Here is a 16,160-nt window from a genome sequence, read left to right on the forward strand (position 1 = left end):
AAAGAAAGAAATCAAGGACTTTTTAGAGTTCAATGAAAATGAAGCCACAACATACCCAAACTTATGGGACGCAATGAAAGCATTTCTAAGAGGAAAACTCATAGCTCTGAGTGCCTCCAAAAGGAAACTAGAAAGAGCACACATTAGCAGCTTGACAACACACCTAAAAGCACTAGAACAAAAGGAAGCAAATTCACCCAAGAGGAGTAGACGGCAGGAAATAATCAAACTCAGGGGTGAAATCAACCAAGTGGAAACAAGAAAAACTATTCAAAGAATCAACCAATCAAGGAGCTGGTTCTTTGAGAAAATCAACAAGATAGATAAACCCTTAGCCAGACTCACTAGAGGGCACAGGGAAAGCATCCTAATTAACAAAATCAGAAATGAAAAAGGAGACATAACAACAGATCCTGAAGACATCCAAAACACCATCAGATCCTTCTACCAAAGGCTATACTCAACAAAACTGGAGAACCTGGATGAAATGGAGAAGTTCCTAGACAGATACCAGGTACCAAAGTTGAATCAAGATCAGGTTAATGATCTAAACAGCCCTATATCCCCCAAAGAAATAGAAGCAGTCATTAATAGTCTCCCAACCAAAAAAAGCCCAGGACCAGATGGGTTTAGTGCAGAGTTCTATCAGACCTTCAAAGAAGATCTAATCCCAGTTCTTCACAAACTATTCCACAAAATAGAAACAGAAGGTACTCTACCCAACTCATTCTATGAAGCCACAATTACTCTGATACCTAAACCACAAAAAGACCCAACAAAGATAGAAAACTTCAGACCAATATCCCTTATGAATATTGATGCAAAAATCCTCAATAAAATTCTTGCTAACCGAATCCAAGAACACATCAAAACAATCATCCATCCTGACCAAGTAGGTTTCATCCCAGGGATGCAGGGATGGTTCAATATACGGAAATCCATCAACGTAATCCAGTATATAAACAAACTCAAAGACAAAAACCACATGGTCATCTCGTTAGATGCGGAAAAAGCATTTGACAAGATCCAACACCCATTCATGATAAAAGTCTTGGAAAGATCAGGAATTCAAGGCCCATATCTAAACATGATAAAAGCAATCTACAGCAAACCAGTAGCCAACATCAAAGTAAATGGTGAGAAGCTTGAAGCAATCCCTCTAAAATCAGGGACTAGACAAGGCTGTCCACTTTCTCCATACCTATTCAACATTGTACTTGAAGTCCTAGCCAGAGCAATTCGACAACAAAAGGAGATCAAAGGGATACAAATTGGAAAAGATGAAGTCAAAATATCACTTTTTGCAGATGATATGATAGTATATATAAGTGACCCTAAAAATTCCACCAGAGAACTCCTAAGCCTGATAAACAGCTTCGGTGAAGTAGCTGGATATAAAATTAACTCAAACAAATCAATGGCCTTTCTCTACACAAAGAATAAACAGGCTGAGAAAGAAATTAGGGAAACAACACCCTTCTCAATAGTCACAAATAATATAAAATATCTTGGCGTGACTCTAACTAAGGAAGTGAAAGATCTGTATAATAAAAACTTCAAGTCTCTGAAGAAAGAAATTATAGAAGATCTCAGAAGATGGAAAGATCTCCCATGCTCGTGGATTGGCAGGATCAACATTGTAAAAATGGCTATCTTGCCAAAAGCAATCTACAGATTCAATGCAATCCCCATCAAAATTCCAACTCAATTCTTCAACGAATTAGAAAGTGCAATCTGCAAATTCATCTGGAATAACAAAAAACCTAGGATAGCAAAAACTCTTCTCAAGGATAAAAGAACCTCTGGTGGAATCACCATGCCGGACCTAAAGCTCTACTACAGAGCAATTGTGATAAAAACTGCATGGTACTGGTATAGTGACAGACAAATAGACCAATGGAATAGAATTGAAGACCCAGAAATGAACCCACACACCTACGGTCACTTGATCTTCGACAAGGGAGCTAAAAACATCCAGTGGAAGAAAGACAGCATTTTCAACAAATGGTGCTGGCACAACTGGTTGTTAACATGTAGAAGAATGCGAATCGATCCATTCCTATCTCCTTGTACTAAGGTCAAGTCTAAGTGGATCAAGGAACTTCACATAAAACCAGAGACACTGAAACTTATAGAGGAGAAAGTGGGGAAAAGCCTTGAAGATATGGGCACAGGGGAAAAATTCCTGAATAGAACAGTAATGGCTTGTGCTGTAAGATCGAGAATTGACAAGTGGGACCTCATGAAACTACAAAGCTTCTGCAAGGCTAAAGACACCATCAATAAGACAAAAAAACCACCAACAGATTGGGAAAGGATCTTCACCTATCCTAAATCAGATAAGGGACTAATATCCAATATATATAAAGAACTCAAGAAGGTGGACTCCAGAAAGTCAAATAACCCCATTAAAAATGGGGCTCAGAACTGAACAAAGAATTCTCGCCTGAGGAATACCGAATGGCAGAGAAACACCTGAAAAAATGTTCAACATCCTTAATCATCAGGGAAATGCAAATCAAAACAACCCTGAGATTCCACCTCACACCAGTCAGAATGGCTAAGATCAAAAATTCAGGTGACAGCAGTTGCTGGCGAGGATGTGGAGAAAGAGGAACACTCCTCCATTGTTGGTGGGATTGCAAGCTTGTACAACCACTCTGGAAATCAGTCTGGCGGTTCCTCAGAAAATTGGACATAGTACTACCGGAGGATCCAGCAATACCTCTCCTGGGCATATATCCAGAAGATGTCCCAACCGGTAAAAAGGACACATGTTCCACTATGTTCATAGCAGCCCTATTTATAATAGCCAGAAGCTGGAAAGAACCCAGATGTCCCTCAACAGAGGAATGGATACAGAAATTATGGTACATTTACACAATGGAGTACTACTCAGCTATTAAAAAGAATGAATTTATGAAATTCCTAGCCAAATGGATGGACCTGGAGGGCATCATCTTGAGTGAAGTAACACAATCACAAAAGAACTCACACAATATGTATTCACTGATAAGTGGATATTAGCCCAAAACTTAGGATACCCAAGATTTAAGATACAATTTGCTAAACGCATGAAACTCAAGAAGAATGAAGACCAAAGTGTGGACACTGTGCACCTTCTCAGAATTGGGAACAAAACACCCAGGGAAGGAGTTACAGAGACAAAGTTCGTAGTGGTGATGAAAGGATGGACCATTTAGAGACTGCCGTACCCAGGGATCCATCCCATAATCAACTTCTAAACGCTGACACCATTGCATACACTAGCAAGATTTTGCTGAAAGGACCCAAATATAGCTGTCTCTTGTGAGACGATGCTGGGGCCCAGCAAACACAGGAGTGGATGTTCACAGTCAGCTATTGGATGTATCACAGGGCTCCCAATGGAGAAGCTAGAGTAAGTACCCAAGGAGCTAAAGGGATCTGCAACCCTATTGTTGGAACAACATGATGTACTAACTAGAACCCCGGAGCTCTTGTCTCTAGCTGCATATGTATCGAAAGATGGCCTAGTCAGCCATCAATGGAAAGAGAGGCCCATTGGACTTGCAAACTTTATATGCCCCAATATAGGGGAATGCCAGGGCCAAAAGAATGGAAATGGGTGGATAGGGAAGTGGGGGGGCGCTATGGGGGACTTTTGGGATAGCATTGGAAACGTAATTGAGGAAAATATGTAATAAAAATATTAAAAAAAAAATAAAGTCCTGTCTCAAGTATTTTTCTTTTTGGAAGAAATGAAGATTTTACTTAAACTTTAGAAGAGATGAGAGCCGGGCGGTGGTGGCGCACGCCTTTAATCCCAGCACTTGGGAGGCAGAGGCAGGCGGATTTCTGAGTTCGAAGCCAGCCTGGTCTACAAAGTGAGTTCCAGGACAGCCAGGGCTATACAGAGAAACCCTGTCTCGAAAAACCACAAAAAAAAAAAAAAAAAAAAAGAAGAGATGAGAAATAAAACCCACGTTTTCCTGGGGAGCTGCCAGCGAGCGCCGCAGCCCCCGCCGAACTCCTCCCCGTTCCCCGTGGTAAACCGTGGTGGAGGGCCGGAAGCAGAAACCGCGTCACAGCTTTTTAAAAAATTATTATTATTGATAATTAATAAAGTTCAACCTCTGTCTCTCTGAAACCTGGAAATAAAGTTTCTTCCTCGGTTTATAAATGACTTCCGGTGGCCACAGGGAGCAAACAAAGACCAAGGACCTCTCAGAGGCCCTAAAATGAATTTCCAAACTGGAGCCAGACTCGTGATCTTGAACAGCTGCGGAGTCTAGCCTCGGCTCGGGATCGGAGTTTTCACCTGGAAGTGGGGCTATCTGGGAGGCACGTAATAAACAGACACAGACTGCTTTTTTGGCTGCAAGCTGACAGGCGGTTTTTCAACGCTTAGAGTTTCTCTCTCACTCTCTGCACTCCTCGCTCGCTTGCTCACAGCTCAAGGCTGCGCGTTCTGCTTTCTCCTGTGTGCTTTTCACACACACGTCTCACATGCTCCTCACACGCCTCACACATGCTTCGCACACGCCTTACACATGTCTCAAACGCCTCACGTTAGCCTCACACATGCCTCACACACACACCTCACACATGTCTCACACGCTCCTCACAAACGCCACACACGTCCCACATGCCTCACACTAGCCTCACACACACACATACACACACACCACACACACTTCACACACACACACCTCACATGCCTCACACATGCCTCAACACCCGCCTCATACACGCCTCATACACACCACACAAGCACACTCCACATGCATTCTCCTTTCACTCACTCATTCTCCACCCGCTCTTCTCAGGCTCTCTTGCCTTCTTCTTGCCCCAGTCTTTTATTGACACTCCAAAAGCAGGTAGAAAAAAAGACACTGTATATGCATTGGCAAATCAAATTCAAAAGAATAAGGGAATCCCAATGAAAGACCCCCGGAGGGCAGACCCTCAGTCAAGCCTCGGGACAGCCGCGTACCCAAGAAGACACTGAGACCAAACTTAAGATGTAGAGAGTAAGATTTAATAAAGCAACAACAAGAAAGCACATAAAAAGCACATAAACCAGAGCTCTGGGGTCGAAACTCATACACCAGGCATGGTGCAGAGGAGAATCGACGACAGCCCAGAATTTTTTACAGGCTTATATAGAAAAAAGCCAAGTAGAGGAGTGGGGCAGGGAAAAGTACAAGTTTGCGTCACTAAGGGGTTCTGCCAAGGGTTTTTCCAAGGGGCTTTACGTAACCAAGGGGTCGTGTCCTATATTTTGGCAATGTACCCGATCTATTGGAACATTCTGAGGTGGTTCCAGGAGGCCCTTATCTCAAAAATGTTCTGGGGGTTGTTCCAGGAAGCCCCTATCTCAAAAATGTTCTTGGAACAGTCCTCAGTTGGGAGGGGATCGAACTCTGAGTTGAAGAGTTCAGGAATGTACTCTGGGGTGAAGAGTTCAGGTGGTCAGTAATTTTCCTCCTTCACCACAAAGAATCAAGAATTACAATTTTTTCCCCAAAGTTTCCACCTTCCCTATTCCCAGGCTTCTGGCCAAAGTAATAATAATAATTGCAAACTTATCATTGTTGAAACTTTAAATTTTAACTTATTATACTTCAGAGCTCAGAGCTCCGAGGTCAGCATTTTCCTGTGAAGCTCTAATGATAAACGATGCGCGCAAACCTGCCAGGCATCAGCCAGAAAGAATCAAGTTAACCCTTAACTCAGCGGTTCCACTGGCTTTCCACCTCAGTACACTGCACACAGTGACTCTCCCGAGAGTCCCCGTGTTCTGACCTAGTTTTACGAGTATAAGATTTTAAATATTCTATATTTGCTCATCCAGGCACCACTCTCAAATTCTGTGCAAAACTCATTTCATGAGTTATTTTCTTTCCCAGACTCCCGATGTTGGCTGTAGTAGTTCATTTTCTAATCATTTCTGTCAAATGTTCTCTGCAAGTCAAGCATGAATCCGGAATTGCCGTTGTGCAGTTATTGCATTGTCTCCAAGATGAGGGTGCAAGCAAGCACCCGGGCCAGTAGGACTGCTCTGTGCTGGGCCCCAGGCCTCAGTTTTTTAATCTTTTAAGAATCGTGACATCAGGGAACATCTAGTTTCACAGAACTAACCAAAACAACAACAACAAAACCCCCCTTATACTAGAAACTTAGTACACTTGAAAGCTCCAATTACACCCATGAGGAGTAGAGGACAAGAAATAACCACCTCAGGACTAACATCAATAAAACAGAAATGAAGAGAACAATAAAAAAAAATCAATGAAACAATGCATTGGTTCTTTGAGAAAAATGAACAAGATAGACAAACCCTTATCCAAACTAAGTAAAAGGTGAAGAGACACTACCCAAATTAACAAACTCAGAAACAAAAGAGGGCTATAACAACAGACATGGAGGAAATTCAGAGGAACCTAAGGATGTACTTTAAAAACCAGCACTCTGCCTCTAAAGTAAATGTATAATTTGCTTGGTACATTTCACTTGCCAAAGTTAAATCAAGATAAGATAAGCAATTCATACAGACTCTCATTCTTCCACTTGCGGCTGTCTCTCATTATTACTTAAGTGCATACTCAAATTTAATATAAAAAATTTCATAGCTGGCTATGGTAGTGCATGCTTTCAATCTAAGCACTTTGGAAGTATAGGCAGGTTGAACTCTGAGTATGAGGCTAGCCTGGTATATATAGTGAGTTCCAGGAGAGCTATAGCTACACACACAGTGAGACTGTCTCAAACAAGAGCCATCCCAGAACAACAACAACAAAAAAAGGGGCGGGGGCATGGTGGCTCATACCTTTAATCCCAGAACTTGGAAAGCAGAGGCAGGTGGAGACTCATGAACTCAAACCCAGCTTTGTCAATATAGATAGTTTGAGGACAGCCAGAGCTACGTAAGAGTGACCATGTCTCATATTTCTCATCAGCTATTTTTGGTAGTTTTTCAGTTTTCTCTAACCAACCTCTTTCATTTCTTGTAATGTAAATTTTATTTTATCTTCCACTCTTCCATCCCTAAACATGCCAAACAATTATGTGGTAAATCTCATACATCCATAAAAAGTGTTTTCACTTCTATTGTTAGAGTTCCAGAAGTGGGATTTCATATGTAAGTAAGAATATGTGTTTAATTTTTATTGGTTCTTGCTAAATTGCCCTTCCAAAATGATGTTTAATAGGTTTGAGGATGTAGACAGCATAATCACAACTGTTATAAAAGAACATATGTAATTGGGACTGACTTACAGTTTCAGAGGATAATTTCATTATCACCATGGCTTAAAGCATGGCAGTGTGCAGGCAGACATGGTACTGGTGAAAGACTCCAAAAGGAGCCCCTCGCTCAGGCCTCAGGACAATAGCGGACACCCAAGAACTCACGATAGACCTAGCTTGTTGCAAACCACATGAGGCTTTATTCAGGGAAAGCCAGAGCTCTGGGGACGACTCATATCCCACGCAGGGATAGAGGAGTCGACCTCGAGGGGAAAGAGGTCCCAGTTTTTATAGGCCCTCAGGGGGGAAAGGAGAAGGGTGAGAGTAGGGGATTTCCTGATCTAAACAATGTCTATTCTCAAGAAATGGGTATGGGAGGGGTACAAGGAAAGAGTCTAATGAAGGTGCAGCAATGGGCACACACCTGGTCAGAACATTGGCAGACACACAGGTTTAAGGAGTGGCCAGAGCATTGTGCACCTCTATTTTTTTTAAATCAGTGAAGCTAGTTCTGCTAACACTGACGTCTATCTTGCCAATTTCAGGGCTTCTGTGTCCTTTTACATTCTGCCAGGATCTTTCATTCCCCACTTCTTCTAGTTACCAGTTCTAATTTTAGAACTAAACTGCAACCTTTTTTTAAGGTTCTTCAGAGACTGGTATTGTTGTCTTAATACTAACAGCTGGACAGCACCAATCCTCTTTTTAACAAAGGTTATTAGTTTATTACGCCTTTAATCCCAGCACTCGGGAGGCAGAGGCAGGCGGATTTCTGAGTTCGAGGCCAGCCTGGTCTACAAAGTGAGTTCCAGGACAGCCAAGGCTACACAGAGAAACCCTGTCTCGAAAAACCAAAAAAAAGGATTAGTGGGCCACACATCAGCAGTAAGAGCAAACTTATTAGAGGGTTTATTAGAATAGAAATGAGGGTGGTCAACCAAGGGGATTTATTCTTCAGGAGCTCGTATTACGTGAGAGGCATGAATCTAAGCAGAGATGCCTTCTACTTTGACAGCAGTGGGGGTGGTCAGCAGCACAATGCAAGGGCCTTTTTAAAAAGGTTTTAGATTCTTAGCTTCATGTTGTCAGACGAGAACTGCATCTTTCACCTGGAACTGGTGTGATATTAACAAGTCTCCTGGTTTGTAGGCCTCTTTAAGCTGCTCTTAGGCAGTGTTTCTGACCACTTTTAGGGCTTTTATGCATGTAAACAATGAAGGATCAGGGTTAAAATTTAAAGGATCTAACACTCTTTTTACTTCAGTGAGCGGGGGAGGCCCCCCCTCGCCCCCGTACAGGATTTTATATGGTGTGAGCTTAAATGTTCCCAGTGTGTTCTTAACGCGGAACAAGGCAAAGGGAAGGAGGGCTGTCCAGTAATTTTCGCCGGTCTTTAAGATTAATTTAGTCAAGTTTTTTTTTTTAATTTTTTTTTACCTAGCCTCATCTCTGGGGTTTATAAACATAATGTAATTTTAAATTAATTCCCAGTTGGATGGCCAGTCCCTGACTTACCTGGGCAACAAAGGTGGGTTTATTGTTAGACCCTATTACCTTAGGTATTCCAAACTGTGGAAAAAATTTTTTTAGGATTTTTTTTTAACCACAACATTGGCAGGTTTTTTTTTTTTTTTTTTGTTGGGTAGGCCTCCACCCATTCTGAAAAGGTATTTACAAAAACTTTCACTAGGAAACTGCTTCCGTCCGTGTACCAGTTTGGAACACCTGGCCACGGCTGGTCACGTAGATCACTTTGCAGGCAGGGTTGAGAATAGCAGGAGGAGCAAACACGACCCGTTCAGTTAGCAGCAGACTCTGGTAGTGAGTCATCCAGGCATTTGTTATCCATTGATCTGGGGGTTGGCGGATAATGCTTTGAAGAGAGTGGGGGGCTACCACGGTTATTTGCTGTCCCAGAGATAATTTGTCAGCATCCTTAATGAGTAGGGCTACTGCAGAAACGGCCTTTAAACATGTGGGCCATCCACTGGCCACTGGGTCCATCTTCTTAGACAAATATGCCACCGGCCTCTTCCACGGCCCTAGAGCCTGAGTAAGAACTCCTCTGGCCACCCCCGCCCTCTCATCAACATAGAGGACGAAGGGCTTCTTTAGATCTGGCAATGCCAAGGCTGGTGCTGTCAGCAGGGTCTCCTTAATATTTTTCAAAGGCTTTCTGATGTTCTGATGTCCATCTGAATTCCCCACTTTCCTTGGTCAGGGGGTACAGGGGGGCGGCCAGTGTTGCAAACACAGGTATTCAAAGTCTGCAGAACCCAGCGGTGGCCAAGAATTCTTTTACTTGTCTTGGAGTAGCTGGTGTTGGTATTTGAGTCACAGTCCTTTTTTTTTTAGCCTCTGTCAGCCACCATTTTTCATCCCAGAGGGTATATCCCAAGTAGATTACTTCCATCTGACATAGCTGGGTTTTTTTAGCAGAGGCCCGGTAACCCAACTCACCCAGTTCTGCTAGCAATCTCTTGGTCCCCAGCCAGCATTCTCTCTCCGTGGTTGCAGCAAGGAGCAAGTCATCAACATATTGAAGCAGAGTTATCTGGGAATTTTCAGCTCGGAAGGAGGCTAAATTTTGATGTAGAGCCTCATCAAAAAGGGTGGGGGAGTTTTTAAATCCCTGGGGTAACTGTGTCCAGGTCAATTGTCCCGTTTGTTCAGTGTCAGGATCTTTCCACTCAAAGGTGAATATGGGCTGGCTGGAGGGATGTAACTTCAGGCAAAAGAAAGCATCTTTTAAATCAAGTACTGTGTACCATTTTTACACCGGAGGGAGTGAGCTGAGGAGGTTATAGGGACTAGGAACAGTTGGGTGAATATCTTGGACCCTCTTATTGACCTCTCTCAGGTCTTGGACTGGTCGGTAGTCACTCGTGCCAGGTTTCTTTACCGGCAGTAAAGGAGTATTCCAGGGTGACTGGCAAGGTTCCAAAATACCTAATTGTAATAGTCTCTGAATATGTGGCCTGATTCCATTTTTTGCTTCATGGCTCATTGGGTATTGTCACACTCCTATAGGGGTTGCATCCGTTTTCAGTCCCACAACCACAGGGGGAACTCTGACAGCCATTCCCATGCCTCCAGTCTCTGCCCATGCTCTAGGGAAAGCAGTCAACCAATCTTTTAGGTCTGGCACCTCCGTTTGCTTTATGCCTTCATGCAATCTGTATTCTTCCTCAAGCTGCAGGGCTAAGACTATGGAGGTGGGAGATTCCCAAGTTACTCTCGGCCCTTCTTGAGTAAATCTGATCTGGGCCTTTAATTTAGTCAGAAGATCTTTTCCTAGAAGCGGTGTGGGACACTCAGGAATGACCAAGAAGGAATGACTCACTTGGCCTTTCCCCAGATTTACAGTGTATGCAGTGGTCCAGGGGTATTGTTTCTGACCAGTGGCTTCAATTACAATGTTTTTTTTATTTTTTAATTTTTTTCAGTGGATGTTTTAACACAGAATGTTCTGCCCCTGTGCCAATTAAAAAGTCCATGGGAGTCTTTTTCACCATCAGGGTTATCCTAGGCTCGGGGAGGGGGTCTGAGCCCCATCTCCCCTATTCATCATCTTTCAGAGTCAGGACCTTAGGGGCCCTTCCCTTTTTCTTTGGGCATTCTTCTGCCCAATGTTCTTTTTCCTTGCAATAGGCACATTGGTTTGGTCCTGTTTAAAAATCTTCTGGACAGATTTTTTTCCTTCAGGTCTGGGTTCCTTGTTGCCCAGGTACCCTATCTGTCTATTCTCTGGCCTGTTCCTTCCTTTACGTTCCCCTACTACTACGGCCAAAATCCTGCTTAAATTCCTTTCCTGTATTCTTCCTCTGTTTCTCTCTTGTGATACACCTTTTCTGCCTCCTTAACTAAATCTTGTAAAGCCATGGCATGTAATCTTTAAAAGCCATAGCAACTGCGGCTTGTTGACCCTCAGAGGTCGGGTTAAAAGGAGTATAGTATCTATAAGCTTCTATTAATTTTTTCTAGAAAAAACAGACGGGGGCTCGGTAAGGCCCTGCATCACTTCTCTTACCTTAGCCAAATTGGTGGGGCGTCTTATCGCTCCCTTTAGTGCCGTGTTGCAGTTCTAATCTGGCCAGTCCAGAGGGAACCCAGCGTTCCAATTGTACAGATCAGCCGATGAGAAAGGCCAATATTGGAGGGTCTGCAGAGACTGCCTGTCTGTGGGCGGGTTGCCCACAGCTCGCAAAGGAAAAGGCAGAAGTGGTGTCAGGAGCTTTATCTGCTGGGGGACTCTGGGCTTGTTGGCTCTGGGTCCGAGCTGTAGGTCCTTGGTCCTCAGACTGTGCCTTTAGCAATCTCAGAGCCGGGTGCAGGGACTGCTTCTTAGGGCAGAAAGTGAGGGCACTGTGCTGAACCACTGAGTGCATGGGAACAGCCAGGGGAGGGCTCTGAATGGTGCGGGGGAGTCCATGGTTTGATTTATGGCAGTGAATTCTGAATGAAGTAAGGCAGTTGATCCGGGTGGGACCCAGGTCCACTCTGAAAAACAATGGCTTTAACTTCAAAGATAAGAGTAAGCCAAAAGTCCCCTCCAGTGACCATTTTACATTAAAAGTCGGCCACTCGGAGGCACAGAAAGTCTGTCAAGGTCCCTTTTTAATTTCTACTGAAAGATTATGGGCCCTTGATCTAACTTCAGTCCAGTGGTCTAAAGTCAAACTTAGGGGGGTCGTTATAGTCTGCCCCATTGTTTACACCACGTAAAACACAAAACAAACACAGAAAACACACATACACACACTGACACATACCTGAAAACAGACACAAAAAACAAATACACATTGACAAATGCCTGAAAACAGACACAAAAAACAAACACACACTGACAGATGCCTGTTTTCTGTCAGACAGACAAAACCAACTCAGAAATGCAGATGGTCGAGGGAGTACACTCCCGCCCCAGACAGACTCCTGGAGTCCTTCCCCTCGCTCAGGGCGTCCCCCAGAGCGAGCAGCATCCGGTGATTCCAGCACGTCTGCTGTTCACACTCAGTGCCTCATCCCGAGGCAAAGGTCTCCATTTCTCATGAAATGTCGCGGCTGCAAATTTCAGCACAGAACCTCGCCGGCTTACAGAAATATTTTTGGACAAAAAATTTCACCTCCAAGTGGGTCTTTGGAGATGTGGGTGGTCATGCCAATCCCGGACGAGCCCCCAAATGAAAGACTCCAAGAGGAGCCCCTCGCTCAGGCCTCAGGACAATAGCGGACACCCAAGAACTCACGATAGACCTAGCTTGTTGCAAACCACATGAGGCTTTATTTGGGGAAAGCCAGAGCTCTGGGGACGACTCATATTCCACGCAGGGGTAGAGGAGTGACCTCGAGGGGAAAGAGGTCCCAGTTTTTATAGGCCCTCAGGGGGGAAAGGAGAAGGGTGAGAGTAGGGGATTTCCAGATCTAAACAATGTCTATTCTCAAGAAATGGGTATGGGAGGGGTACAAGGAAAGAGTCTAATGAAGGTGCAGCAACGGGCACACACCTGGTCAGAACATTGGCAGACACACAGGTTTAAGGAGTGGCCAGAGCATTGTGCACTTCTATTTTTTTAAATCAGTGAAGCTAGTTCTGCTAACACTGATGTCTATCTTGCCAATTTCAGGGCTTCTGTGTCCTTTTACATTCTGCCAGGATCTTTCACTGGAGGAGCTGAAAGTTCTATATCTTGATCTGAAGGCAGTAGGAGACAGTGTATAGATTGAGCATATATAAGGACCTGGGCATATCATGAGCTATGACCTCAAAGCATGTCCCCATAGTGACATGCTTCCTCCAACAAGGCCACACCTACTGTATTAAGGCCACACACCCTAATTGTGCCACTCCCTTATTCAACCTCAGAAGTCTATGGAGGCCATACCTATTCAAACAACCACAATCTCCCTCTATGTACTAGCTGGATCTTTTTGCTAATTTGATACAAGTTAGAGTCATTTTGAAAGAGGGATTCTCACTTAAGAAAGTGCCTTCAGACTGGATTAAAGGCAAGCCTGTTGGGGACTCTTTCATGGTTAATGGTTGATATGGGAGAGCCCAGCCCACTGGGGACAGTTGCATCCCTAAGTGGTTTTGAGTTCTATAAGAAAGCACCAGAGCAAGTCACGAGGAGCAAGCCAGTAAGCAGCATTCTTCCATGGCCTATTTCTGTTCGTGCCCTGCCTTGGCTTTCCCTCAATGATGGACTATGCTCAAGATAGATGCATAAGCGGAAACAACCCTTTTCCTCCCCAATTTGCTTTTGGTATTGTTTTATCACAGCAATAGGAAGCAAACTAAGGTCCTTATAGAACTCCCAACTCTGCCTTAGAACTCTCCCTTCCTTGCCAGCTGGGCCTAATGGTTGAGAAGGTGGATCTAACGGGACTCACCCTTTCCTCCCACCAGAAGCCCTTAGAATCTCTTCCAAACCCTAGATATCTGTTATCTTGACTTTCCAAGTTGGGAAAACACCAGATCAATTGGACCCCACCTGCTTATGTCCACAGGCACAGGGTCTTTGTTGAAGGCACAGATTGGCCATTGGTCACCCATGCTGACCTCCCCCCTCCCTTAGTGGTTGGCTGGCTTATAGTTGTTCCAAGACTGAATTCCAGAGTGACCATCTAGAGACCTAGAGTTCCAACAGAATTTGAAGAGGCACTAGCTTAGCAACACAGTGAGTTCTATCTTGGAAAGGATAGAAACTATCATCTGTCATTTTTAAAGTATCACTCACAGACTTAGTGAGAGGGAAATCAGACTCACTTCAGCTTTTGAAGGGAGACCATCAGGGTCATGGAAGGTTTTCTCTGGGTAGGAAGGTCCAGTTATGTAGTCTTTACCTCCAAAATTTGAAGGCAAAGGAAGTAAGAGCAAGGCAAGGAGAGGCTGTATGTGTGGGACAGGCTCAATGAGAGATTTCTACTTGACCGTACTTACCATCTGAGAGCTTGAAAGGCAATCAACACACAAAAGCCAAGAGTCCATATACATCCAAACATATTAAAATGGCCCCAGGTGTTCCACTTACAACTCTTTGCCTTCCTTGTTGATCCCAGAAACCAATGGTCAGGAACCATCTGTATGGTCTCCAAATTTACCCACAGATCACCCACCAAATAACAAAATGGGTGTTTTCTGTCAGTAATTTGGAATTGCTCATTACATAGAATATATAGGCAAAACATACTTCTGAGGCTGCAGGTTGCACCTTGTGGCCCAAATTTCGCCTATAGTCTTCCATTGCTCGACTGCTCCTAGCTATCTTTACTGTTAGGGATTCAGAAAAATGAGATTCTTGTGTTTTGATTTCTTGTCCAACCACTTGTTTCACACATGATAGACAATAATGTGGAGCAATTTACCAGCTCAAACACATTTGGGCAAACTTAAACCCCATTTCAAAAATGCTAACTTTAAACAGTTTGTTCAAATGATTAAAACAGCACTGTCTTATAAATGCCTACTGGTGGCCCTTTTTCGACACACTTGACCTTACAAAATGCAATATACTCTATGGTTCTGTCTCCAGGTCCTATTTGTTTCAGAGAAAGGTGAGGCATTCACTCAAGAGGGCATAATTACACCTGCAAAACAGGATAAATCCCAATGGATCTGGTGTTTATGTTGGAGTTGAACCCAGGGCTTCAAATAGGCAAAGCACATGCTCGCCCATTGGGCCACATCCCCAGCTATAGAATGTTTTCAAATGTAATAAAGAACTTAGAGAAACAACGTGGAACTCTGGAAAAAGGGATGATGTGAAGTGTGTATGATCTGGAGATGAAAAAAAATTGTGTGTGCCTGTGAGTATATATGAGTGCAGGTGCCAAGAGTCCAGAAGGTTCTATGGAGCTGGAGTTACAAGTGGTTTTTGAGCCTTCAAATGTGGATGCCACACGTTAAACTGGATTGTCTGCAAAACCAGCAAGAATTCTTAGCATGGATCCATCTTTTCAACCCTGAAGAATTCTATAGCTTTATTTTGTGTGACTGCACACCATGACACATATGTGGATGTTAGTGGACAGCTTGCAAGGATCAGTTCTCTTTCCACTGTGTTTGTCATAGGAATTAAATCAGGTCATCAAGTTTGATGGCAGGCCCCCTTTACCAGCTGAACCATATTGCTAGTCTTTTGCTTTTCTTTGTTGACCTGGATATCTATCTATCTATCTAGGTAATGGAATTTGAAAGTGAGCATCAAATCCATGTCCTGGTGTTGCCAGTGTTTTGTTGCTTAACGATGATGTACTGCTCCTGTTTAGCAAAGACTGTAATGTAAAGCCAGAGGATATTCTCATATGTTCCTGTATTTGCTATGGACTTCTAGACCTCTGGGTCTCCAGTGACTCCTGAAGATTTCCTCCCACCTGTACACTATTCTGCTACAACTGTTTGAGATCACCAACATAAAAGATTGTTAATGGCCAGGTGGTTTATACCTTTAATCCCAGCACTTAGGAGGCAGAGGTAGGTAGATCTGAGTTCAAGGCCAGCCTGGTCTATAGAATGAGTTGCAGGACAGCCAGTCCTACCCAGAAAAACCCTGTCTCAAAATTCAAAAACAAACAGATTCTTAAGTAAGCAGATATTATTCAAGGTACCCTAGTGTAGTGGGTCTGATAGAATGAATCTCTCTTCTCATATGTATATACATACACACATGTTAAATAGAATGATTTACAGGCTGGAGTCCAGCTAGTACAACAATGACTGTTTATCAATGGAAGGTCTAAGAATCCACGAAGCAGGATGTCTCAGGTGGTAGATGCCAAAACCTCTAAATAAGCTCTAATGCAAGTGAAGGAATAGACTAGCTAGGGAGAGCAAGTAGGCAAAGAGGGCAAGCTTCCTTCTTCCATGTCCTTTATATAGGTTGCCAGATTAAAAGTGGGTTTGCCTGCTTAAAATAATCTAATTAAGAAAA

This window comes from Mus caroli, unplaced genomic scaffold (genome assembly GCF_978045245.1).
Source record: "Mus caroli unplaced genomic scaffold, Mus_caroli_1 scaffold_15, whole genome shotgun sequence".
NCBI classification, from domain to species: domain Eukaryota; kingdom Metazoa; phylum Chordata; class Mammalia; order Rodentia; family Muridae; genus Mus; species Mus caroli.